This window comes from Leopardus geoffroyi, chromosome B3 (assembly GCF_018350155.1).
Source record: "Leopardus geoffroyi isolate Oge1 chromosome B3, O.geoffroyi_Oge1_pat1.0, whole genome shotgun sequence".
Lineage (NCBI taxonomy): Eukaryota > Metazoa > Chordata > Mammalia > Carnivora > Felidae > Leopardus > Leopardus geoffroyi.
In genome coordinates this window covers 80,784,812-80,808,765 of record NC_059337.1, presented here as the reverse complement: position 1 = coordinate 80,808,765, position 23,954 = coordinate 80,784,812, and the positions used below count along the sequence as shown (strand labels likewise).

At 38.2% G+C, this 23,954-nt stretch overlaps 1 long non-coding RNA gene across 1 annotated transcript in view; it reads left to right on the top strand.

Annotated features, from left to right (window-relative positions):
• The first annotated feature begins 3,796 nt into the window (after window positions 1-3,796).
• The window catches only part of LOC123583505, a 101,694-nt gene continuing 81,536 nt past the window's right edge, over window positions 3,797-23,954 (top strand). Inside the window, exon 1 of the long non-coding RNA XR_006704914.1 lies at window positions 3,797-3,913. This is a non-coding gene — a long non-coding RNA (uncharacterized LOC123583505). The remainder of the gene's footprint in view (window positions 3,914-23,954) is intronic.

Sequence of the window (23,954 nt, the reverse complement as noted above, 5' to 3'; positions counted from 1 at the left end):
AAAAAGAAAAGTGATGGCATAAAAATAAGCTTATAATAGAATCAAATGGCCAAAGAGAAGTAAATTGAACACAATTTTGCATTGGCTCTGAAACGAAGAAATAAGGCTAAACATAAGCCAGGGGCTTTTGGGAATTTCTGGCACATGAAAGTGGACCCAAGTGACAGAAATTGCAGCAAATGAGCCAACACCCATGCGCCTCGTTAGAAGATAAATACAGGGGCCCCTGGGTGGCTCAGTCGGTTAGGCTCAGGTTGATTTCAGCTCAGGTCATGATCTCACAGTTTTGTGAGTTCAAAACCCACGCAGGCTTTGAACTGACTACAGAGCTTGCTTGGGATTCTCTCTCTCTCTCTCTCTCTCTCTCTCTCTCTCTCTCTCTCTCTCTCTCCCTGCCCCTCCCCAGTTCATGCTCTATCTCTATCAAAATAAGTAAATAAACTTAAAAATATATTGAAAATTTAAAAAAAGATAAATACAGTATTACAGAAAATAGGTGAAGGAAGGTCTCTAAACTGTTTTTAACATTCCTTGTTTAATGACTCTGAACTTGTGATTGCGACCCCAAGGTATCAGAATGCCTTGGAAGACTTTTCCAAAATACACACATATCATCACTGGTTTTTGATATCTACTCTCTTCTATGAGACTCAAGGCCCCGGTTCACACTGATCAAGGCTGAACATGGGCGGCTTATGAGAGGAAGTGTCACAGTGGAAATACCTCTTCCTGTTGTAAAAGTGACTGAAAGGAAGTGTGCAGAGACAATGACCTGACAGCTTCTTTATGTTTGTTGAGGTTTGCTTCAGTGGGGAGGACGGGTAACCCAGAGAGGTGGGTAAGGCGTCTAGATCGACTGTTTATTATCCATGTGAAGTCATATTGTCTTTTAGTGTTGATTTCTTGGCTGTGAAATGAGGAAAAACATTCTTACCTAACAAAGTTTTTGTGGATTAAATAGAAAGTACAGAAAACCTTAATATAGAACATGATACATAGTAAACTCTTTGCAAATAGAATTACATTTTATAACAATGAAAGCATAACCGTCCTAAACCATTATCCATGACATGTTTATGTGTAAGTACACATATACATATATATAGGGAAAATATTTGCTTAATAGACTTAGGATGTTTTGCATGTTCAGCAATTGTTAGCTGCTGTGGGAAGGAACCATTTGGATAAATTAGCTGAAGAACTTGATGAACTTTTAAACTAATTGATTAGAGTCTTGGTACTGCCAGCAAACTGAGAAATGGTATTGGTAAAGGATCCCTGAATTCCTGATTTGTGATTCTGACATGGAACCCGGAGGGGTTCTGTGGCTCAGCTCTGACTGACTCTTAGGACTGAATTCTGCAGCCTATCACTTGGTACCAGCTGGATGAATTTGTTTGCCTTATGGGTCGCGCTTGAGCAAATCTTTTAGTTTTCGTTTTATTGAGCATTCACAGAAGTGCCAGTCTAATTATTGTTTTCTTCTTGAACGTTTCATAAGAACTGCAGAAAATTAAAGAGAGCTTGCTGAGTTCAAATATCCACTATAATTTTTTGCAAATATATCACTTGTGCCCATGAAATTAATCAAATACAGAACCCGAAACAAACAAAAAGAAGGGTAAGCTTAACTGCCCTGTGGAAAAAGACAGATGTTCTTTGTCTAGTTGAAGAGTAATTAGACTCCACAGTATTGAGATTCTTACCTTGTCCTTCACTTGAAGTCAATGTACCTTCTTCTGAAGTTTAGCCTCACTGGGATCTTTTACGTTATAAATGATCTGTTCATTTCTTTTGCCCATTTTCTATAAAAAGTTTTATTTTTCTCGATTTTAAAAGTTCCTCCTGTATCGGGGTGCCTAGGTGGCTCAGTCAGTTAAGCATCAGACTTCGCCTCATGATCTCATGGCTAGTGAGTTTGAGCCCCGCATCGGGCTCTGTGCTGACAGCTCAGAGCCTGGAGCCGGCTTTGGATTCTGTGTCTCCCTCTCTCTCTCTGCCCCTCCCCTGCTCACACTGTCTCAAAAATATATAATAATAAAACATTAAGGGGCGCCTGGGTGGCTCAGTCGGTTAAGCGTCCGACTTCGGCTCAGGTCACGATCTCACTGTCTGTGAGTTCGAGCCCCGCATCGGGCTCTGTGCTGACTGATCAGAGCCTGGAGCCTGTTTCGGATTCTGTGTCTCCCTCTCTCTCTGACCCTCCCCCGTTCATGCTCTGTCTCTCTCTGTCTCAAAAATAAATAAACGTTAAAAAAAATAAAAAAAAAACATTAAAATTTTTTTAAAAGTTCCTCCTATATTAACCCTTTATATAAAATATATATTGCAAAAAATTTTCCCTATTAATTATTTGTCTTGTGACTTATGTTTTTGTCATGCAATAGTTTTTTTTTTTTAATTTTGTTTAACATTTACTTATTTTTAAGAGATAGAGACAGAGCACAAGCATGGGAGGGGCAGAGAGAGAGGGAGACACAGAATCTGAAGCAAGCTCCGGGCTCAGGGCTATCAGCACAGAGCCCGACACAGGGCTCGAACTCAAGGACCATGAGATCATGACCTGGGCAGAAGTTGGACGTTTAACCGACCGAGCCACCCAGGCACCCCTGTCATGCACTAGTTTAAAACTTTTCCTTGGTCAAAAATTGTGTTCTTTTCTTTTACTGCCCTCAGATTTTGAGTATGGTTAGAAAGTGTTTTTCTACACTCAGCTTTGGAGGAATTCACCTGTATTTTATTTAGTACCTTTAGTATAGTTTACTGTTTTGTATTGTATCTCTGGTTCATTAGGAACTTATTCTTGTGTATGGTGTGAGGAGTGGAACTAATTTTATCTTTTTCCCAGTGGTTATTCAGTCCTACCAACAGTATTTACTGAAAAGTCCATCTTTGCCCCAGTGATTTAATATGTGACTTTTATTATATACTAGATTTCTATGTGTCATTAAATCTATTTCTGGACTTTATCCTACTCCATTAATCTGTCTATTTTAATATACAAGTGAATCCTCTCTCATAATCTTGCCTTTTTCAGTATTTTACTTTTTGCGAGTTTATCTTTCCTTGTGAATTTTAGTGTCAACTTGTCTAGTTCCAGAAAAGAAAGGCTTGTTGGTGTTTTTACATTTTTAAAATAAGGATCCCATTAAATTTATATATTATGTAGGGAGAGGTGACATCTTAATGATGTTGAAATACTCTAACCAAGAACATGAAATGTCTTTCCATGTGTATAACTTTATGTTTGTTTTTCTTTCTTTCTTTTTAATATTTATTTATTTATTTTTGAGAGAGAACGTGAGTGGAGGAGAGAGCACAGATAGAGAGGGAGAAAGAGAGAGAGAATCCCAAGCTCTGGGATCTGATGAACCTTGAGATCATGACCTGAGCTGAAATCAAGAGTTAGACGCTTAAACAACTGAGCCACCCAGGCGCCCCTACATTTGTGCTTTTTAAGAGTACTTTTAATTTTCCTCCCTTAGGTTGCAAATACTTCATATTAGGTATATTTTAAAGTAGTTTTTTGGGTTGTTATTCTAAATGAGATTTTTTTCTTCCATTATATCTTTCATTATATCAATTTCATTGAGAATTTGTGTATATGAAAGCCATTGATTTTGCATACTAATTTTATATAAGGCTATCTTGTTGGAATATTTTAAGTTATTTTTATCAATGGTTCTTTAAGGTTTTCCACTTATATTAGCATGTCATCTGCAAATAATAATAGTTTTTCTTCCTTATTTTCCAATTCTTAACTTCTCTCTCTCTTTTTTTTTTTTTTTTTCAGGGTGAGGAGGAGTTTTAATTGCTGTGACTAACATCTCCAGCACAATGTTAAATAGTAGTCGAGATGGTGGGCATTTTTGCCTTGTTTCTTCATTAAGAAGATGCTGGCTTTAGCATTAAGGTATATAACATGCTAAGGAACTGTACTTCTAATACTATTTTCATGAGAGTTTTGATTTAGAATGGGTGTTAATTTTTCTTGAAATTCTTTTCAGCATTTATAATGGAAAAATCATATGATTTTTCTCCATAGAGCTATTATAATAGTGAACAATATTAATAGATTTCCTAATATTGAAATATCCTTGCAATTAATTCTGGTGCAAATTCTCTTGACTGTGGTGTGTTATTTTCTTTTTTTTTTTTTTTTTTTTACGTTTACTTATTTTTGAGAGAGAGAGAGAAAGAGCATGAGCAGGAGAGGGGCAGAGAGAGAGGGAGACACAGAATCGGAAGCAGGCTCCACGCTGTCAGCACAGAGCCTGATGTGGGGCTTGAACTCACGAACTGTGAGATCATGATCTGAGCCGAAGTCAGATGCCCAACCAACTGAGCCACCCAGGTGCCCCTGGTGTGTTATTTTCTTAATGTGATATTACAGTCTGTACAATAATATTTTATTTAGGAAATTTGACATGTATACTTATAAGTGATATTAGATATTAATGTTAAATTTGCTTCATACATTTAATTAGAAAGTTTTCCTTTATTTTATTTTATTTTATTTTTTGCTATTCTGGGTGATTTTATTTATTTTTATTTTACTTCCAATATAGTTAGCATTCAGTGTTATATTAGTTTCAGGTGTTAAAAACAGTGATTCAGCACTTCCATACATCACCTGGTGCTCATCACAAGTGCCCTCCTTAATCCCCATCACCTGTTTCAACATCGCTCTGTTTCTTGGTTTGTCTCTCTCTTTTCCTTTGCTTCTTTGTTTTGTTTCTAAAATTCCAAATATTTGGGGAATAGTGGTATTTGTCTTTCTTTGACTTATTTCACTTAGCATTATATTCTCTAGCTCCATCCATGTCATTGCAAATAGTGGAGTCTTTCAGACTTTCTGTATATAGTATCATGTCATCTACAAAGAGTGAAAGTTTTACTTCTTCCTTACTGATTTGGTTGCCTTTTATTTCTTTTTTTCTCTGACTGTTGTGGTGAGGACTTCTGGTACTATGTTGAATAAAAGTGGTTGAATAAAAGTTGTCTTATTCCTGACTTTAGGGGTAAAGCTCTCAATTCCACCCCCCCCCCCCTTGAGTATGATGTTTGCTGTGGTTTCTCATATATGGCCTTTATCATGTTGAGATATGTTCCCTCAAAACCTACTTTGTTGAAGGCTTTTATCATGAATGAATGTTGTATTTGATCAAATGCTTTTTCTGCATCTATTGAAATGATCATATGGTTTTTATCCTCTCTCTTATTGATGTGATATATCACATTGATTGGTTTGTGAATATTGAACCACCTTTGCAACCGAGGAATAAATCCCGCTTGATCGTGGTGAATGATTTTTAAATGTATTGTTGGATCAGGGGGTGCTTGGGTGGCTCAGTCGGTTAAATGTCTGACTCTTGATTTTGGCTCAGGTCATTATCCAATTGGTTTGTGGGTTAGAGCCTTGCATCTGGCTCTGTGCTGGCAGTGTGGAGCCTGCTTGGGATTCTTTCTCTCTCTCCCAGTCTCTCTGCCGCTCCCCTACTAGCACTTTCTCTCTTTCTATGTCTCAAAATAAACACTAAAAAAAATTTTAATGTATTGTTGGATCAGTTTGCTAGTATTTTGTTGAGGATTTTTGCATCTCTGTTCATCAGAGATACTGGTCTGTAGTTCTCTTTTTTTGTAGTGTCTTTATCTGGTGTTGGTATCAGGGTGATACTGGCCTCATAGAATGAATTTGGAAATTTTCCTTCTACTATTTTTTTGGAACAGTTTAAGAAGAATAGGTTTTAACTCTTCTTAAAATGTTTGGTAGAATTTGTCTGTGAAGCCATCTGGTCCTGGAATTTGTTTGTTGGGCGTAGTTTTTCTTTAGTTTTTATTCTCTGAAAAAATTTAGGTAGCAATGGTACTATCTGGTCTCTAAATGTTTGGGAGCATTCTTCTCTTAAACCATCTGGACATGGTTCTTTTGGTAAGTTTTTCAGGATGTTTTTCCTTTATGTAAATTGATCTATTTAAGCTCCTAATCTTTACTGGGGTAAATTTTGTTAAACGCTACTGTCCTAAGACATCTTCCATGTCATCTAGGTTATAAAGTTTATTTATTTAGAGGTGTGCGAAATTGTCTTTCATGATTTTCAAATTTCCTCTTTGTTAATAGTTATTATTCCTTGTTACACATTATTTTATATATTTTTTCTCTCTTCCTTTTTGTCTTGTTTGAACTACCTAGTGGTTTGTCTGGTTTGTTGCTTAAAAAAAAAAAAAAAGAACCAGGATCTTTGACAACAATTTGATCTATTATTTTTCTGTTTGCCATCTCGCTGATTTCTGCTTTTATTTCCACTATTTCCTTTATTTTGGATGTGCTTTATTAGTCTTCTTCTAGCTTTTTGAATTGGGAATTAATTCATTTATTTTTACTTAAAAATTTTTACTAATAATGGTCTTTAAGGCTGTATTAACTTCCTAGGGCTGTTGTAATAAATTACCAACAGTGTTAGTAGTTCAAACAGAAATTTACTCTGTCAGGGGCGCCTGGGTGGCTCAGTCGGTTAAGCGTCCGACTTCGGCTCAGGTCATGATCTCACAGCTCGTGAGTTCGAGCCCCGCGTCGGGCTCTGTGCTGACAGCTCAGAGCCTGGAGCCTGTTTCAGATTCTGTGTCTCCCTCTCTCTCTCTCTGACCCTCCCCTGTTCATGCTCTGTCTCTCTCTGTCTCAAAAGTAAATAAACGGGGGCGCCTGGGTGGCTCAGTCGGTTAAGCGGCCGACTTCGGCTCAGGTCATGATCTCGCTGTCCATGAGTTCGAGCCCCGCGTCAGGCTCTGTGCTTGTGGTGACAGTTCAGAGCCTGGAGCCTGTTTCAGATTCTGTGTCTCCCTCTCTCTCTGCCCCTCCCCCGTTCATGCTCTGTCTCTCTCTGTCTCAAAAATAAATAAACGTTAAAAAAAAAAAAGTAAATAAACGTTAAAAAAAAAAAAAAGAAATTTACTCTGTCACAGTTTTAAATGCCAGAAGCCCCAAACCAAGATGTAGGCAAAGCTGTAACCCCCCCCCCCCCCCCATGAGGCTCTAGGGGAGAATCCATTCCTTGCCTCTTCCAGTTTCCAGTGACTGCTGACACTCCTTGGCTTGTGGTTGGTTACATACTCCAATCTCTGCCTCTGTCTTCACATCATCTTTTCTGTGTCTGTCTGTCTCTTTATGCTGCTCTCTCATAAGCATACATGTGATGTTATTTGGACCCCTTTGGATAATCCAGGATAAACTCCTTCTCTCAAGATCCGTAATTAAATTTCCTCTTTTGCCGTACAGGCAGTATTAGGTTCTAGGGATTAGGAGGTAAATATAACTTATATAACCATTATTTTCAGCCTCCAAGAAAGGCTATGAATTCTCCTTGATCATTGCTTTAAACATACCCATATACTTTGTTCTGCAGTGTTTTCATCATCATACGTTTTCAGAGATTGTGTAACTTATGTCCATTTCTTATTTTACCCAAGATTTGTATAATAGAAGACTTTTTAGTTTCCAGAAGTGGCTTTCTACTTTATGATTACATTTTAAAATTTCTAGTTTTATTGCATTGTGATGCAACAGTGTTGTCTGTAGTATTTCTGTTTTATGGCACTCAATGTTTTCTTTGTGACCTAAAACATAATTAATATTTGTGGATGTTCCACCTATTTTGAAGGAGGAAGTATATTCTCTATTATTAGGGTATAGTATTCCAAGAAATATACATATGGTTGACCTCATGGATTATGTTGTTTAGATGTTCTATGTCCCTTCTTATTTTTCATTGGCTAGACCTGGCTGTACTGAGAGTGGGGCATTAAAGTGTCCTATTGAGGGTCTATCTATTTCTTACTCTGCCTCTTGTAGCGTCTACTTCATATAGGTGGTCACTGACTTATTTGGTACAAGTTATATCTTCCTTATGAGTTGTGGCTTTTAACATCATAAAGTATCATCCTTTGTCTTATTTAATGCCTTTTAGTCTGAATGTTACTCTGACTGATACCAAGATGGCAACCTTGCTTTATTATGGTTTCCATTTGCCTAATATACTTTTGACTATTCCTTTATTTTATTTAGCCTTTTAAAAATGACCATGTTTTAGAACTATCTTTTGTATATGGTATAGAGCTGATTAGATTTCTGAGCCAATTCTTTTTCTTTTCATGGGAAAGCTAAGTCCATTAACACTTATTGATAGGAGTTATTGATACTGCTATCTATCTATGATATATTATTATTGCTATCTGTATCTCATAATCTATACCTTTCATCTCAACTTTGTCACATTATCTTATAATTACTGGATGTAATTATACTTACTATGTTTCTCTGTGTAGTGTGTATTCTTTGCTTTAAAATTTTAAAATGTTGGTATTTAGGAAGATTTGTATTGTTTTTCTTGTGGTTATCTTTGTATTTGTGTCTTTGAGTGCACTTATTGTTGAAAGTGCTGCTATAAACATTGGGGTACAGGTGCCCCTATGCATCAGCACTCCTGCATCCCTTGGGTAAATTCCTAGCAGTGCTATTGCTAGGTCATAGGGTAGATCTATTTTTGATTTTTTGAGGAAATTATGGAAAGAGCCTAAATGTCCATCAACTGATGAATGGATAAAGAAATTGTGGTTTATATACACAATGGAATACTACGTGGCAATGAGAAAGAATGAAATATGGCCTTTTGTAGCAACGTGGATGGAACTGGAAAGTGTTATGCTAAGTGAAATAAGTCATACAGAGAAAGACAGATACCATATGTTTTCACTCTTATGTGGATCCTGAGAAACTTAACAGAAGTCCATGGGGGACGGGAAGAAAAAAAAAGAGGTTAGAGAGGGAGAGAGTCAAACATAAGAGACTCTTAAAAACTGAGAACAAACTGAGGGTTGATGGGGGGTGGGAGGGAGGGGAGGGTGGGTGATGGGTATTGAGGAGGGCACCTTTTGGGATGAGCACTGGGTGTTGTATGGAAACCAATTTGACAATAAATTTCATATCAAAAAAAGTAAGAGTGCACTTATCTTTTTCTTACTTTTTACTGGCTGGTTTGTCAATCTTAAATGATGTCCTTTGACTCCCATCTGTTACTTTTTTTTAACTGAAACATAGTTAACACACAATGTTATATTAGTTTCAAGTGTACAACATAATGATTCAATAAGTTGACATGTTATGCTCTGCTCACCACAAGTGTAGCTACCATCTGTCACCACACAGCCTATTACAATACCATTGACTATATTCCCTGTGCTGTACCTTTTAACCCCATGTCTTATTCACTCCATAACTGGAGACCCCATCTCTCCCTCCCCTTCACTTATTTTGCCCATTCTCCCACTCCTCTCCCCTCTGGCAACCATCAGTTTGTTCTCTGTATTTATGGGTCTGTTTTTGCTTTTTGTTTGTTTGTTTTATTTTTTAGATTCCACATATAAGTGAAATCATAAGTATTTTTCTTTCTCTGTCTGACTTATTTCACTTAGCATTATACCTTCTAGGCCCATCCATGCTGTCACAAATTGGCAAGATCTCATTCTCTTTTATGTCTGAGTAACATTTCATTGTATATATATACCACTTCTTCTTTATCCATTCACCTGTTGATGGACACTTGGGTTGCTTCCCTATCATGGCTATTGTAAATAATGCTGCAATAAAATAGGGGTGCATATATCTTTTGAATTAGTGTTTTTGTTTTCTTTGGGTAAATACTTAACAGGTGGAAGTACTCAATTGAATGATATTTGTATTTTTAATTTTTTTAGGAGCCTTCATACTGTTTTCCACAGTGGCTGTACCAATTTACATTCTCACCAAGAGTGCATGAGGGTTCTTTTTTCTCTACATCTTCACCAACACTTGTTATTTCTTGTATTTTTGGTTTTAGCCATTCAGACGGGTGTAAGGTGATATCTTATTGTGGTTTAGATTTGCATTTCCCTGATAATTAGTGATGTTGAGCATCTTTTCATGTGTCTGTTGGCCATCTGTATGTCTTCTTTGGAAAAAAAAGGTCTATTCAGGTCCTCTGCTCATTTTTTAATTGGATTATTTATGGAGGTTTTTTTTGTGTGTGTCAAGTTGTATAAGTTCTTTATATATTTTGGATATTAACTGCTTATTGGAGATATGATTTGCAAATATCTTCTCTCATTCAGTGGATTGCTTTTTCATTTTGTTGATGGTTTGTATCCCTCATTGGTCTTCTAGCCTCCAGAAGTATGAGAAGTAAAGTATTCTGTTTATAGCTATCCAGTCTATGGTATTTTGTTACATGGTATGTTGAATGGCCTATGACAATGATCATTCTATTTATTAATGAATTTCCAGATTAATGAATTGGTAGATTAGCAAATTTTGCAAGGAGTTTTGTATTTATTTTTTTGTTCATTACAAGCTCATGGGTTTTACATTGAATAGAAAAGAAGCAGTCTGCAACTTCCCTAACATAAGCACCTACTATTTTAATTTTTACATAGTCTCTTCTGATTTTGTCCTCAGTTTACCTATTTTTACCTAGCTATAATCAACAGATATAGTTGCTTTTTTATTCTGCCTAATATTATGGAATATGAACTTAATGAGAGTGGGAGTTTTATTCCATTTTGTTCACTAATGTATTCCTAGTGTCTCAAATAGTGAGCAGCACATCATAGGTGCTCAGTAAAGTTTGTTTAATGAATACATACATGAATGAATACACTTTAAACGTGTTTTTTTTTTTAAGTTTTTAAATTTATTGACTTTGAGAGACACAGGGAGAACATGAGCAGGAAAGGGGAAGAGAGAGAGGGGGAGAGGGAGAATCCTAAGCAGGCTCCATGCGTCAGTGCACAGAGCCCAATGCGGGGCTGAAAACCCTCAAAACTGTGAGATCATGACCTGAGCCTAAATCAAGAGTTGGATGCTCAGCAAACTGAGCCACCTAGGCACCCCAGAAGTGTTTCGTTTAAAGTTTATTGATTTTGAGAGAGACAGAGAGAGTGCGAGTGGTGGAAGGGCAGAGAGAGAAGGAATATTTGCATCAGGTCTCCAAGTGGTCAGCGCAGAGCCTGATGCAGGGCTTGATCTCACGAAACTGTGAGATCATGACCTGAGCTGAAATCAAGTCAGAGGCTTAACCAACTGGGTCACTTGGGTACCCCTAAAAGTCTTGCTTTTAAATACACTTTTAAACTCATCAAGGCTATTAAAATGTTGTGGCATGGTTAAAGAGTAGTGTTGTTTGTCCCCATAGTAATACTATTACCTCTTCTGAAACTACTGTTTACCAGTATTTGAAAAGTGACATCCTGGGGGAAAAATGCTCTATTATATTTCCTGGAAGTAATTAAGAATGTTATTATTTGTGTCATGTCAATCTGGGAGGAACATAACAACAGGTGTTTTAAAGGTCTTATTTTTAAGCTACGACCTTTGCTATTTTTATTAATGTTTGGAATGATATAAGGAGAGAACACTGCAAGCTGAATGTTGTTAGGAAGTACCTGAAAGGATATTATTAGAATCCAGCATGGACCTAGAAATTAAAGGGGAGTGAAATGTGGCCAGAATAAAATTCAGTGCGGTTAATCATTGCTGGGAAATAACAGAATGCCTTAATATATACAGTAGGGAATTATAAACAAATATGGCTACAATTTTGAATTTTGAATTTTTAACTTTACAATTTTTAATTTTAAAGGTATGGTAAACCTTCTTTGATTCAGCAATGTTAGTAGGATGTGTTCGCAGGAAAATGAATGATATTAAAAGGCATAAGGGCAGAATGTTATGTAAGTATTGGGATCAGAGTACTAAGTTCCAGGACAGAGGTTACAAACTGGCACCTCACAAAAACCACTCCAGATGGGTTTTGTCTGAGCTGAAAGAATGAAAGAAAGACCTTTAAGAAGTGGGAGATTTGCACATAAAATCCAGGCTTCCGGTGTCTTGCGAAAACTGGAAAATTTGGTGATTTTATGTCCTCATTTCTGCCCGTCAACAAGAAACTGGTGCCGAATAGCAGCTGCCTACTTAAGTTGGGGCAAGTCGTGTCTGGTCCTCTGTGTCCCCAGCAGTTCCTAGCAGGAAGGACTAAGGCTAGGTGTTGTTACACTTTTTTGCTGCGGTAGCTATGTTTCTGTACCAGGTCCATACCTGTCCTAATTGCCCTCTGGTCACCTTATTAGTGAGGAAGGATTCGTATCCTAGAGCTATAGCGATAGCTGAACACCTGACACTGGACAGCTGAGACGAATAGCAGTTTATTAATCACATGTACTCATAGCCCAGGGCGACATGAGTGTTACACTCAGGAGCAGGGTGAACAAGCGAGGCTTCAGGCGGCAGGCTTTATAGTACCAAAGGATGAGGTGACCCCTGGTTCTCACATAAAGATGTGGCTGTCTTGTTTGAATCATTTTACATGCTGGCAGGAAATTTTTTCCTCGGGGATAAGCAGGAAGTGTAACCTGGTCACTGTGATAAGGAGGGTTGTTTGGCTAGGGGACCTTATTCATGGTAACAGTGAGGAGGGAGCTGTGGTTCAGCCATGTGAGGCCCTCCTGATATCAGCAGCTTTCTGGCAAGGCAGCTCATAACATTGGGATTTACACCAAAACACCATGCTTCACTTTTACTCGACTTGCTGAGCCCATGGAGACGTTTGCCCTGTGCTTCCGGGGAGGAATCTTTCTAACTCTGAAGGTCTGTGAAATTGCTATACATTGATTATACAATTTTCTTCTCTGAAAACTAAACAGAAATGCAATGAAGAAAAGCCAAGGAAACTTTAGTTTTTAAATGTGCTCCTGCCCAGAGTTGGTAGCCTCTAGTATGTTTTAGGGATTTTTCTATACAGAAGATGGTATTGAAGTTGATATTAAAAAACTCCATGACAGGATTCGTAGTGCAATAGGTTGCCAAAGGAACAATTATTCATTCAGTCAATATTTTTCCATTTGTTAAAAAATGTTGATTTAGCACATACTGTAAAAGCATTCTACATTGAAAGAAATTGAGGAAAAAAAAGAAAAGAAACTGAGGGACATGGTAACTAAGTGCAACCACTGACCCCAGACTGGGTCCCATACTAGAGAAAACCTTCACTGGAAGAAGAGTCGCTATAAAGGGTTATTAGGTCAGCTAACAAAATTGAATTATGGATGGTACATTGCATCAATGTAAATTTATGATGTTGATCATTATATTGTGGTTACAGAAGAGAATATTCCTGTTCCTAGCTAATACATACCAAAGTACTTATGGATAAAGTATCATGATGTATATAACTTACTCTCAAATGCCTCAGAAAAATTATGGATATATGGGGAGAGAGAACATGCACAAATAACAAAAGAAATGAGGGAAAAGGTCAAAAATAGGTAAATCTGGATAAAAGCTAAATGGGTATTCTTTTTTTTTTGTTATAAATGTTCTAGTTTATTTATTTTAAATTTATTTATTTTTAAATTACATCCAAGTTAGTTAGCATATAGTGCAACAATGATTTCAGGAGTAGATTCCTTAATGCCCCTTACCAATTTAGCCCATCCCCCTCCCACAACACCTGTTTGTTGTCTATATTTAAGAGTCTCTTCTGTTTTGTCCCCCTCCTTGTTTTTATATTTTTTTGCTTCCCTTCTCTTAGGTTCATCTGTTTTGTATCTTAAAGTCCTCATATGAGTGAAGTCATATGATATTTATCTTTCTCTGACTATTTTGCTTAGCATAATACCTCTAGTTCCATCTACATAGTTGCAAATGGCAAGATTTCATTCTTTCTGATTGCAGAGTAATACTCCATTGTATGTATATACCCCATCTTCTTTATCCATTTATCCATCAATGGACATTGGGCTCTTTCCATACTTTGTCAATTGTTGATAGTGCTACTATAAACATTGGGGTGCATGTGCCCCTTAGAAACAGCACACCTGTATCCCTTGGATAAATACCTAGTAGTGCAATTACTACTGGTAGTGGGTCGTAGGGTAGTTTTATTTTTAATTTTTTGAGGAACCTCCCTACTATTTTCCAGAATGGCTGCACCAGTTTGCATTCCCACCAGCCATGCAAAAGAGATCCTCTTTATCCGCATCCTTGCCAACATCTGTTGTTGCCTGAGTTGTTAATGTTAGCCATTCTGACGGGTGTGAGGTGGTATCTCATTGTGGTTTTGATTTGTATTTCCCTGATGATGAGTGATGTTGAGCATTTTTTCATGTGTCTGTCGACCATCTGGATGTCTTCTTTGGAGAAGTGTCTATTCATGTCTTTTGCCCATTTCTTCACTGGATTATTTGTTTTTTTTTTGGGGGGGGTGTTGGGTTTGATAAGTTCTTTATACATTTTGGATACTAATCCTTAATCTGATATGTCATTTGCAAATATCTTCTTCCATTCCGTTGGGTGCCTTTAGTTTTGCTGATTGTTTCCTTTACTGTGCAGAAGCTATTTATTTTGATGAGGTCCCAGTGGTTCATTTTTGCTTTTGTTTCTCTTGCTCTGGAGACTTGTTGAGTAAAAAGTTGCTGTGGCTGAGGTCAGAGAGGTTTTTGCCTACTTTCTCCTTGAGAATTTTGATGGCTTCCTGTCTTACATTTAGGTTTTTCATCCATTTTGAGTTTATTTTTGTGTATGGTGTAAGAAAGTGATCAAGGTTCATTTTTCTGCATGTCGTTGTTCAGTTTTCCCAGCACCATTTGCTGAAGAGACTGTCTTTATTCCATTGGATATTCTTTCCTGCTTTGTCAAAGATTAGTTGACCATACATTGATGGGTCCATTTCTGGGTGTCTATTCTGTTCCATTGATCTGAGTGCCTGTTTTTGTGCCAGTACCATATTGTCTTGATGATTACAGTTTTGTAATACATCTTGAAGTCTGGGGTTGTGATACCTTCAGCTTTGGTTTTCTTTTTCAGGATTTTTTGGCTATTTGGGGTCTTTTGTGGTTCCATACAGGTTTGAGGATTGTTTGTTCTAGCTCTGTGAAGAATGCTGGTGTTATTTTGATAGGGATTGCAAATGGGTATTCTTTGTACTATTTTCTTTTTATAATTGTTAAAGATTTTAAGTGGTTCCAAATAAAATCTTTTTTATAAAGTTTATTTATTTTGAGAGAGAGAGAGAGAGAGAGAGCAAGAGCAGGGGAGGGGCAGAGAGAGAGAGGGAGAGAGAGAGAGAATACCATCAGCACAGAGCCCAACGCAGGGCTTGAATCCACAAACCATAAGATCATGACCTAAGCCAAAGGTGGATGCTTACTTAACCGACTGAGCCACCCAGGTGCCCCAAAATAGAAAACTTTTTAAATGAAAAGCAAAAATACTGTCTTAAGTCTGCATCTCTCTAATGACAAATGTCCTTGGTGGGTTATCTCTAGTGACCTTCATGTTGACTTTGAAGTTAGGAAGGTGGGTCCTGGGGTCTTAGCTGTGGACTCAGGCCTGGTGCCAAGGGTATGTGCATGTCTGTGGGAGGACAACAGTGTGTGTGCTATGTAATCATCAAGCAAGTGATAGGACATGATTTAAAGCCAAAATAGAAACAATTTGAGCATTCTTAGAAGTTGTGCAGAGTTATATGTGTCTTTCTTCTCTTATTTCTGTTGGCATAAACCAGAGTTTTCGTAAGTGTGTCCTGTGGAATGCCAGTTTCCCTAGATGCTCTTAAAAAAAGCGGAAAGTTAGGGGCACCTGGGTGACTCAACTGGTTGAGTTCGGCTCGGGTTATGATCTCACTCTTCATGGGTTTGAGCCCCATATTGGGCTCTGTGCTGACAGCGCAGAGCCTGCTTTGGATTCTGTCTCATTCTCTCTCTGTGCCTCCTCTGGTGTCTGATTTCAGATTGCTTAGTTTTCTCTTATTCAAGTGTGAACTCCCACCTCTTTTTTGTATGTCTATAGTATCTTTTTTTTTACAACAGATTATTTCATATATTTTATAGTTTTGAATGGCTGTGAACTTATTTTCAGAAGATCTTATCTTGTAAAGGAATCTAGCTCATGATCTTTTTTTTCCCCTTTTAAACTTCTGCTTCTACACAAGTTGTCTCTCTCTCTCTCAAAAAAAAAAAAAAAATAAATAAAAGTTAAAAAAATTAAATAAGGGGGAAGTTCTATGATCAAAAGCATCTGGGAAATGGCTTTTTTTTTTGATAGGTGAACTAAATTATTTTTTTCCTAGTGTATGTTTTAACATTAGCATTAGGATTCTGTGGAGCCACTTTGAGAAATCATGGTTCCAGCAGAAAACAGAGAAGTAGTTTGAGGAGATTTTAATAAAGAAATGATTTACAAAATGTGGGTAGGATTTAGAGAAATCACATGATTTATTGTGCTACCCTGGGGCTGGCCAACAGGGGGATACCACCACTGATTCTACTGGAGCAGGGGAGGAAGCAATTTGCAGCATTTGTAGAGGGAGAGCCACAGTAGGACATCCCGATAGGAGCTGTGGCCTCTGGATGAGCTGCAAAAGTAGTCAGTCCATTGTGACACCTTGCTTTGATCCCCTGCTGATGCTTTTCTTTGTCTAAACCCAATAGGAAACCAGAGGGTTAAGGAGCCAGTTAACTGTGTGGACAGTCAGCCTGTTGAGGCACAGGAAAGTGTGGAGTGTATAGACCTGGAGGGGCAAGCAGATGATATCCACCATATAAATAATTAAGAACTGATTATGTTGGAAGAGTGAACCAGCTTTTTTTTTAAGAAAATGTCTATTTAGTTTTGAGAGAGAGAGAGACAGAACATGAGTGGGGTAGGGACAGAGAGAGAGGGAGACACAGAATCGGAAGCAGGCTCCAGGCTCTGAGCTGTCAGCACAGTGCCTACACGGGGCTCAAACTCATGAACTGTGAGATCATGACCTGAGACAAAGTCCAACGCTTAACCGACTGAGCCACTCAGGTGCCCCAAGCAACCTTTTTTTCCTAATAACTTTTAAACTGTCCCTGGAAGACAGTATGTGAATTGCCTATGAATAAATAGTACTCCAGGCATGTTTTCCTCAATGTTTCTTTTTTCTTTTTCTATTTTCATTTTTATTTTAGAGAGAGAGAGAGAGAGAGAGAGAGAGAGTGCGTGCGCGCCCAATAGGGGAGGGGGCATAGAAAGAGAGAGAGAAAATCTCAAGCAGGCTCCACATCCAGCACAGAGCCTGACATGGGGCTTGATCACATGATCCTGGGATCATGACCTGAGCAGAAATTAAGAGTTGGACACTCACCTGACTGAGCCACCCAGGCGGTGTTCCTTTTTCTTTTCATACTTTGGAGAACAGAGAATGAGAAAAGACCTAACTTCCACAACCTGATAATTGTGGTACAAACTTGGGGTACCACTGCCTCTCAGTAATAGGAAATAGAGGGTTTTTATTGTTGTTGAATCAGAGAAAATTTCAGCCCCAAGTATTTTTACTACTTGTAATTGCCACATGTTCAAAAAGCACAGGAAAGCTAAAACAGTAAGGGACCTTAAATTTGAATGGTAGTAACAAGAGCATTGGTTGCCTCCCAAATTCATTCTTTCCTTATTCCATATGACATTATAGACAGCTATCTGATGAATAGAAGTGATTGCCACCTCTGGACTGTAGCTTTTTTGAAGAATAGCAATTCTTCCTCCATTCTCTTTTCTACTCACTGAATGCAGATGAAACAAGACCACAGGGAAGCCGCAGAAGGGAAGGAACTTGATTCCTGAATCAGTGCATAGAGAAAAGCTGCCTGCTGGCCTGAACACCTGTTTTGAACAATTATATAAACAAGAAATAAACTTCTGTTGTATTCAGGTCACTATGTGTTTGCATCTGATTCAGTAGTTTACTTAGCCTACCCAAACTAATACAGATGCCATTTTATATTTTAATCTCAACTACTGTAATTTTAAAAATATATTTAAAGCCCTTATGTGGTAATCAGGGTAAGTACCTATTTTATGGGTAAAATGGTAGAGCATAGGGAGAGTCATTAATTCTTTCAACAAATACTTATTGACTACTAGGAAAATTTGTTGCAAACTACTTATGAAATCATTATTCTGGGAAGGCATTCATTCATTCATTCATTTATTCATTTTATAAATATTTACTTAGGATTTTCAATGTGTCCTCCAGGGACTCACAGTATAGTATAAAAGACAGATACTGAGGCACCTGGGTGGCTCAGTCGGTTAAACGTCCAACTTGGGCTCAGGTCATGATCTCGCGGTTCATGGGTTCAAGTCCTGTGTCTGTGCTGATAACTCTGAGCCTGGAGCCTGCTTCTGATTCTGTGTCTCCCTCTCTCTCTGCCCCTCCCCTGCTCACACTCTGTTTTTCTCTCTTTCTCAAAAATAAATAAACATTAAAAAAATTAAAATATACTAAATTGTGTTTTTATTATTCATTTTTTTAATGTTTTATTTATTTTCGAGGGAGAGAGAGAGAGGTTGACCTTTGTTTTTATTTTTTTAACCTTTATTAATTTTTATGTGAGAGAGACAGAGCATGACTGGAGGAGGGGCAGAGAAGAGAGAGGAAGACACAGGATCTGAAGCAGGCTCCAAGCTCTGAGCTGTCAGCACAGAGCCTGATGCCAGGCTTGAACTCTGGAACCATGAGATTGTGACCTGAGTCAAAGTCAGACGCTTAACCAACTGAGCCACCCAGGTGCCCCAACAGATACTAAGTTTTAAAGGTTTATGACATAAATTGCTACAATGTTTAGCACTCATAAGAATATCATAGTATTATGAAGGCATATAATAGGGGAATTTGACCTAGTCAGTTAAGTAAGAGAAGACATTCCTGCAGAAGTGATGGGTAAACTAAGATATGAAAGAAGTTTATGTATTTAGGCTGGTGAGAAAGAGGAAGGAACTTCCCTAATGGGAAGAACAAGACATATAAAGGCGCTGAGTTGGAGAGAAGGAGGCCTCGTGAATATGGGGACAGGACTTGGGCCGCTGTGACTGGAGCTGAGATAGTGAGGGGCAGCAGTGGTTTAGGACTGAAATGTGAGGAGCTCTACATTTAAATTCACAGTCAAGGAGGCTAAGGCTCTAGGGAAGGCAGAAAAAGTGGGCCCAGAAATGTTAGTCAACTCAGGCTGCCATAACAAAATGCCACAGACTCGGTAGTTTAAATGACAGACGTTTACTTCTCACAGTCCTGGAGGCTGGGGAGTCTAAGATCAAGGTGCCAGTGTATTCGATTCCTGGTGAGGGCCTCTTCCTGACTTGCAGATGGCCACTTTCTTGCTATATGTGCACATGGCAGAGACAGGCAGCTCTGGTGTCTTCCTCTTCTCGTAAGGCACAAATCCCATTATGGGAGCTCATCTCTGGCCATCCACACTAGACGGTCTCCCAGCCCACCCATGCGAGCTCCAGCATTTGTCCAGCTTTCAGCTCCCAGTGACTGTTCTTTTCCAAGTCATTGCTCCTCCATTGGTGTTTCAGTCTAGCCTCAGGAAGTCGCATCCTGAGCATGAACAACTTGTTATGTGGCCCGGAACTCAAGGGATCCTATTTAAGTTTCTCAGCTTCTCTATTCAGCCATTTTTTTCTCTGAGACCCTGCCACGTGGGTTTCAGGAGACTCAGTGACTTTGAATTCTACCATCTCTTTTCTCAGTTTGTCAAAACTTCTCTGGGCTTTAACCACTGATTACATGTATTAACATTTTTTGGTACCAATTTTCTCAAATGTAATATGGTTGTTGAATTAGATTGGATAATCACTAAAGTTCTTTACAGAAATTCAGTGATTGCCTCTGGAATGATCAGTTTTGAGGTTTCATGACGTATATTCAAAGACCAGATTTACATCTTAAGTCTAGAAATTCTATTTTTGAAATTTTATACAGCTAACCAACATAGATGGGGAAGAATAGGCAGTTCTGAGTAATGGAATATTCTGGTTAATAGCTTATTATCAAACATGCCACACACAAATGGAAAATCTCAAGTCTTCAAAATTTATAACATATTCAAAATGCTATATCGAACACAATTTTTCTTAGGTGACTCAGAAGGTGTTTCTGGATTGTAGTTCCTCACATGAACCATTATGAACATGAATTATCATTGTACTTTGAATTTATAGAGGTAGCAGGTGGTAGAAATTTCTAGTTGCCAGAATCTTGGTTAAGCTGCTTTTTATGTTCCCTATTTTCAATAGTTTAAAGATGCCCATCAATCTTGAAGAATAACTACTGGTGAAAATCAACCTCTTGCAGGGTCTCCATCTAAATTATCAATTATCACTTTCTTTTTAAAACTTAAGGTGTGAGTCTTAGAGGAAAAGACTATCTTTTCTCTTTATTTCTTTATTTCCTACTATGCCATCAAATGTTTAAAGCTCATTTATGATTCTCAAGCTGTCAAATTCAGGAGGCCCCAATACAACATGAAAAGCAAAATTATTGTTTTAAAAAATGCTTCTGAGGGGCCCCTGGGTGGCTCAGTCTGTTGTGCGTCCTACTTCGGCTCAGGTCATGATCTCACAGTTCGCGGTTTGAGCCTCTGGTCAGGCTCTGTGCTGACAGCTCAGAGCCTGGAGCCTGCTTTGGATTCCTTGTCTCCCTCTCTCTCTGCCCCTCCCCCACTCACAGTCTGTCTCTCAAAAAATGAATAAACATTAAAAAAAAATTTTTTTTAAGTGCTTCTGAGAGGGGCGCCTGGGTGGCTTAGACGGTTAAGCATCCAGCTTTAGCTTAGGTCATGATCTCATGGTTCATGGGTTCGAGCCCTGTGTGAAACTCTGTGCTGACAGTTCAGAGCCTGGAGCCTGCTTCAGATTCTGTGCCTCCCTCTCTCTCTGCCCCTCCCCGGCTCGTGCTCTCTGTCTCTGTCTCTGTCTCTCTCAAAAATAAATAATAAACATGAAAAAAATTAAAAAATGGCTTCTGAGAATAGAAGAAACATAGTTTTCCAAGGGAGTATATTCTCATAACTTCTTGGAGCTATTCTCTGTGTATAGAATTTAAATACTGATTGTTTAGAAAATGTAAGCAAAGCTTCCTGGGAGGAGTTTATCCAAAAAGGGCAGATACTTTAACTCATTTTGTAGTTTTCCTGGGTGAGGAAAATTCTATCAAAATGTTTCTTATGAATCTGAGAAAATTCCTTGAATCAGTGGGTTCCATTCAGAATCTGGCATGAGTCAATGACAGGGACAGAGGCATTTCACTTTGGCATCTGAGTAATTTTAGCAGAATGCCATCCATATTCGAAGACTGCAGCTCATCTATTGGTTGCTACTGTCTAATATCAACACAGCAGCCAGAATGACAGTAATAAAATGTAAGCAAGATTGTCCTGTTCCTCTGCCCGGAACCATCCACTTGCTTTCCCTCTCATTCAGAGTAAAAGCCAAATTATACAGTGACCTGCCCTCTCATTCTGTTCTTTCTTTTTTTTTTTAATTTTTTTTTTCAACGTTTATTTATTTTTGGGACAGAGAGAGACAGAGCATGAACGGGGGAGGGGCAGAGAGAGAAGGAGACACAGAATCGGAAACAGGCTCCAGGCTCTGAGCCATCAGCCCAGAGCCTGACGCGGGGCTCGAACTCACGGACCGCGAGATCGTGACCTGGCTGAAGTCGGACGCTTAACCGACTGTACCACCCAGGCGCCCCTCATTCTGTTCTTTCCATTCACTGCTTTATGGTCACTCATTTTGTTGCTACAAGTCTCTTGAACCCTGCAGGCCAGCTGTCTGTTTCCCTTTGGTTCCTCTTTCTGGAGCACTCTTACCAATTTGCACCAACTTCAGGTCTTTACTCTGTGTTACCTTTTCAGTAATCCCTTATCTGATTGCCCTATTTAATGTTTCCGATTCTGTGTCTCCCTCTCTCTCTGCCCCTCCCCCGTTCATGCTCTGTCTCTCTCTGTCCCAAAAATAAATAAACGTTAAAAAAATAAAAATAAAAAAAAAATTTTGATTGCCCTATTTAAAAGCAGACTTTTCATTTAAAAATTTTTAATGGAGATCTTTTCTGAGATAAGTATATATTCACATGCAATTGTATGAAGTAAAGCGATGAGATCCCATAGACCTTTCCTTCCCAGTTTTTCCCAAAAGTAACATTTTGCATAACTATAATATACAATCAGCACAACGTCAATATTGACATTGATACAATCTTACTGATCTTGTTTGCCTTTTCCATTTCAATTTTTGAAGTATAATTTATTTCTTCTATGGCATTTCTTTTTTTTTAATGTTTTATTTTTTATTTTTGAGACAGAGAGAGAGACAGAGCATGAGCAGGGTAGGGGCAGAGAGAGAGGGAGACACAGAAGCAGAAGCAGGCTCCAGGCTCTGAGCTGTCAGCACAGAGCCCGACAGCTCGAACTCACGAACTGTGAGATCATGACCTGAGCTGAAGTCGGATGCTCAACCGACTGAGCCACCCAGGCGCCCCATCTTCTATGGCATTTCTTACCATCCAATATGTTTTCTATTTTACTTATTCTGTTTATTGTCTTATTCTACTTCACTAGAATGAATGCTCCAGGAGGACGTAATTTTTGTCTGTTTCGTTCACACTGCTATTTCAGACCAGGGTGTGTACTTACACGTTTTTGTTGGCTTAATAAATGAATAGTGGAGTCTCTCATACCGGACTCTGCATAAGGGATGGATCCAGTGCAGAACACACCTGGACCTGTCTTTGATTAAATGCAGTGACACCATATTTAAATAGGAATAAACGAGAGGAGTGCTATTGGCAGCAGCAGAATGTAACATCTATAGTCCAGAAGGAGCCAAAGAAGCCTTTGCTTTTCTGCCCTAGAAGGCCCCTTTCTATATCTTAAGCTGATAAAGGTTAGCTAAGCTGGTGGCACATCTGGAAGTCCATTGTTATATTTATTAATTAGCATTAGAGCCTAGAGATACTAAACAAATCAGATCTAAATGGTTAAGATGATCTATCATTAGAAGAATGAACTAATGACACTGCTCAGTCAAGGCTGTCCTTATTTTAAATTCCTAGCTCTTCCAGTTGTCCACTGGTGTTCATCCAGGATCTGACCATCAATTCTTTCTTTTTTTAAATGTTTATTTATTTTTGAGAGAGAATGTGTGTCCACACACAAGTTGGGGAGGGGCAGAGAGAGGGAGACAGGATCTGAAGCAGGCTCTGAACTGACAGCACAGAACCCCGATGAGTGACTCAAATTCAGGAACTGTGAGATCATTACCTGAGCCAAAGTCGGATGCTTAACCAACTGAGCCACCCAGGCACCCCCTGACCATCAATTCTTAGAGAGTATTAGTGAAAAGGATACTGATGAAACCACTTTTCCCAAAGACCTATTTGGATTAAAACAGTGCAGACAGCAATGTTTGACTTTACCTTTCAGAATGTTAAGGAATCAAATAGAAAAACAGATGGTCTAGATCCTATTTTGACCATAAGATAAAATTTGTTGGTAATGGACAAGTAATGAGAAACTTGAGGAAGACAGGTACCATGTACAATGTGTTTGGAGCATAGTTTAACTGTATTTGTCAATTAATGTATGTATTCTTTGAGTCAGCTTTTACATTTGTAGGAATTTAACAGATATTACTTGCACATTTGCTATAACAGAGATGTTGGCCTTAAGTTTCTTTCTTGATAACTGTAAATATAGGATTGATTTGTCACTGACAAATAGTTTGTTAAGAAGAAATGTTTACATCAATTTTTTCTTATATCAATGACTCCAGAATTCTGTAATCTGTCAGAATCTTTGTTTAGAAAGTTCTAATATATCCTATGCCTACAAAGGTTAAAATCATAATTAATCAAAATGACATTTTCTTATGACATCTGAATTATTAAGGATGATATTTGTTTGCTTTATCTATAATAGAAGAACTGAATATAATTCTCTGAGACTTTCAAAATGTATATGTATAAAAGAGAGAATATAAAATTATTTATGTGCTATGGGTATTTATATGCTGTGTGAAATACATATATATGAGTTTAGGATATTTATTGCAGCACGTT